Genomic DNA, 3,881 nt, shown 5'->3' with positions numbered 1-3,881 from the left:
GAAGGAAGAAAAGAAAAAGGGAAAAAAGCACCCCCCCTTCCCAGTCTTCACCCCAGGGTCTCTTTCACCCCCTTTCTTTCCATCCCTCCCTGGATCCACATTTCCAGGCCACTTCACCTCTCTGCCCACCTCTCCAGAGCCCTCACCCCTCCCACGTGCCACTCTTCCCTAACTGAGGGAGAAGTCAGAACTCAGCACTCCCAGACCACAGCCCCTGCTCTGGAGCCTCTTTCCACCACAGTTCCTTCCCTGGGGATTCCACCCAGGTCAGGACAGAGCCTCTCAGCGCTTGGCTCCATCGATCTGACTTTAGTGGTTAAGATCCAGAAAGACACTAAAAGAGTTAGCAGAGCCAGGCGGTCTACCAGAAAGGCCTAGGTTCCTGAATGTTGCTCTGCCTCATAGATCCTAGCCAGTATTGATGATATTGAAAGTGAGATATGACTGGTCAACTGAAAAGCCACTTGCCCTAACAGGAAAAGAAAGAAAGAAAGAAAGAAAGAAAGAAAGAAAGAAAGAAAGAAAGAAAGAAAGAAAGAAAGAAAGAATTTTTTTTTTTTGAGACTGGATCCCACTATGTAGTCCTGGCTAGACTTTCATTCATTGTTCAGGTAACAGGGCTTGACCTCATGCAATCCTCTTGTCTCTACCTCCTAAGCAAAAGTACTAGTGTTATGTGCACACCGGGTAAATTCTAAAAGCAGCTTTGGCCAGGCAGTGGTGGCACATGCCTTTAACCCCAGCATTCTTGGGAGGCAGAGGCAGGTGGATCTCTGTGAGGCCGAGGCCAGCCTGGTCTACACAGTGAGTTTCTCCATCTCCCATCATTCCACAGAGGGGAAACAGAGCCATCAAGGTCAGAGACAGAGCTGGCATGGACGCTGAGTGCCCTGGCTGTGCCTCTGCCTTACGGCACGTTCCGTCTTCAGATGAACCTGTTCGAACTACAACTGAACTTCCATGTTGGCTGCAGCTCATCTTATTGCCCTGCATCCTTTTACTGAGAAATCAGAGGAAGTTTGGTGTCTCAATCAGGATGTTCTTTCTCCATCCTTATCTCACCTCTCTTGGGGCAACCTGGGGCTTCCGGGCCACGAACCCCTTCCTGCACTGTTCTCACGCTATGCAGGCGGAGAAATTTACATAATCACCCAAACTAACCCTGTGAGAGCCCTGGTGGACCATGTTCAGGGTGCCTGTCTTTCTTGTCTTTGGCCTAGCAGGTGGCTGCTTTGGTCCCCTCAACTTCTTATTCTGGAGTTGAGATGAGACTCGGGTGAGGCCCAGACTCAGTCCCCACCTGCATGTGCCACAGCTGGTAGGTGTGCTTCCTGTTTCTCAAGACAGGCAGGGCTGTAGATGTACTCGGTTGGTAAGGAGCATGCCCAGAATGCATAGAGCCCTAGGTTTGATTCCCAGCACAAGGTAAAATAGCCATAATGGTGCATGCATGTGGGGGAGATGATAGTAGACAGACCAGGTGCTCAAGGCTATCCTTAGCTGCACAGCAAGTTTGAGACCAGCCTGAGATACATGAGACCCTTTCCCAAGAAAACAAACCCGGGGGCTGGGGTGATGGTTCAGCTATTAAGAATGTTTTACGACTCTTCCAGAGGACCCCACTTTGGCATCCACCTCAAGTGGCTCTTGACTGCCTGTAGCTCCAGGTCTAAGGGAGTCCGTACCCTCCTCTGGCACCTGCACCCATGGGCATATACCCCCACACAGATGGGCATACACATGGCTAAAACCAACAAAAATAAATCTTGAAAATAAGACCAAAAGCAAACCAAACAAAAGGCAGGCAGTGGCGTGTGATGTCGTCCCTTTTGCTACACATGTGCACAGGGACAGATAGCTTCATGGTCCCACGCTTGCCTCTTGTCTCCTGCCCGTGCCCACTTCTTCCTTTCTGTCCAGGCATCCATGCCCGCCCCCCATTTTTGAGGCAGTGTATATAGACTCTGTAGACCAGGCTAGTCTAAGCTCGCAGAGATCCGCCTGCCTGTCTGGCAAGTGCTAGGGTGAAAGGGGTGCTGTCTGTCCAGGCACCACATCCACCCTTCTTTCTGTTGTCTCAACTGGGAGATCCAAAGCCTAGAACACTCCATTCTGAGGTACTCTTTGGTCACGGGGATTCTGGATTTACCAGTTTCTGCCCTTGCTCCCCAGTCAAGCTCCCCAGCCAGTGGTATAAACAGTCTACGCTTCCTCTTTTTTCTCACGCCTAAGGACAGTGTGAGATTCTTGTCACACCACGGAGCAAGCGGGCACAAAAAGGTCACTCGTCAGCCAAGGAGGGTGGGGGGTGGCACATGCCTTTATTCCCAGTACTTCGGAGACAGAGGCAGACAGATCTGTGAGTTCGAGGCCACTGGTCTACAGAGTGAGTTCCAGGACAGCTAGGACTACACAGAGAAACCCTGTCTTGGAAAAAAAAAAAAGTCACTTGTCCCCACATAACTAAATCTTGGCCATGTAACTTGCTGGACTTTTCCCTGCCTTGTGCTTGCTGTATCTAACCACTTCCTCTGAACTATTATTCCATGGTCTTTCAGCCCGTTTTTCTCCCCACCTCCGGTTTGGGTTGGTTTTTGTTTGTTTGTTTGTTTGTTTTCCAAGGCAGCATCTCTTGCTTGCAGGCCTAGATCTCTTTATGTAGATTATTTCCTGGCTGGTCACTTGTATCAGCCACCTTGCCTTTGACTCCAAATGTTGGGATGATAGGTATGTACCCACGCCCAGCTCCCCATCTCTCTTCCCAGCTACCTACTTAACTCCAAGGCTCTTCGTTGCTCTGCCTTTGACTTTTGCATTCTATACTTTCTTCCTGGCACCCTTTAATCCCTCTCCACACTCAGCTCTGAAAGCAGTTGGCAATGAAGTCAGCAGCATGGGTGCCAAGGAGTGAAAAGAACACAGACCACTCAGCAAGCGGGCACTTCTTCCCTCATTTCTTAGCTGAGGAAACAGAGAGCAACAAGTGGAGGAACCTGAGCTGATTCATCTTCAAAGCTGACCTGCTTGCACTGGAGACTGCAGCTCTGTGGTCTCCCCAGGCTCCCAGCCTGCATCTCTAGCCTCGGTATGCTGCAGGATACTGCCTGCTGTTACAGTCTGTGACTGGCTGCCAGTGGTGCTCCACACCTGGGCACCTGACCCAACTATCACCTCCCCACTCATCCTACCCTAGCGCAGTAAAAGACTGATTGATACAGAACTGAGAAGAGCTGGCCCCACATTCATGTTCGGTTCTATTCCCCTCCTGCTATCCTTTCTCCTGAGAACCCTCTCCCTTGACAAACTGCTTAGGAACTTCTATCTGGCTGGATGGTGGCGGCGCACACACACACACAGCACTCGGGAGGCAGAGGCAGGCAGATCTCTGTGAGTTCCAACCTAGCCTGGTCTACAAAGAAAGTTTCAGGAGAGCCAGGTCTATACAGAGAAACCCTGTCTCGAAAAACAAAACAAACAACAACAACAAAAAGGATTGTAGCAAGTTTGAGGCCAAGCTGCAGCTACATAGTGAGATGAAGGCCAACCTAGGCTACAGAGTGACCCTGTCTTGAACAAAACAAAACAAAGAATGCTGAGCACCAGGTGTCACAGGCCAGAGGGGCAAACCTTGTTCGTCTGAAGTGCATAGGTACAGGGGACACTCAGGAGAGCACACCAGCCAGTGAGCTGAGTGCTTGGTAGCCAGAGGTGGGGAGCTGCTGAGGGGAGATAGGATCAGGAGCATCGATGGCTGGAAAACAGAATTGTGGGTGGCATCAGTGACAGTGACGTCACAGGTGAGAGTGGGCTCTGGATTACAAGGATGACGTCACAGGTGAGAGTGCGCTCTGGATTACAAAAGGATGACGTCACAGGTGAGA

At 50.6% G+C, this 3,881-nt stretch overlaps 1 protein-coding gene across 1 annotated transcript in view; it reads right to left on the bottom strand.

Annotated features, from left to right (window-relative positions):
* The window catches only part of Mmp25 (matrix metallopeptidase 25), a 13,305-nt gene that overhangs the window by 3,684 nt on the left and 5,740 nt on the right, over positions 1-3,881 (bottom strand). The window lies entirely within an intron of this gene.

Source organism: Microtus ochrogaster, chromosome 7 (genome assembly GCF_000317375.1).
Source record: "Microtus ochrogaster isolate Prairie Vole_2 chromosome 7, MicOch1.0, whole genome shotgun sequence".
Taxonomy (NCBI): Eukaryota; Metazoa; Chordata; class Mammalia; order Rodentia; family Cricetidae; genus Microtus; species Microtus ochrogaster.
The sequence above is the reverse complement of the archived record's forward strand: the minus strand, read 5'-3'. Positions and strand labels throughout refer to the sequence as shown.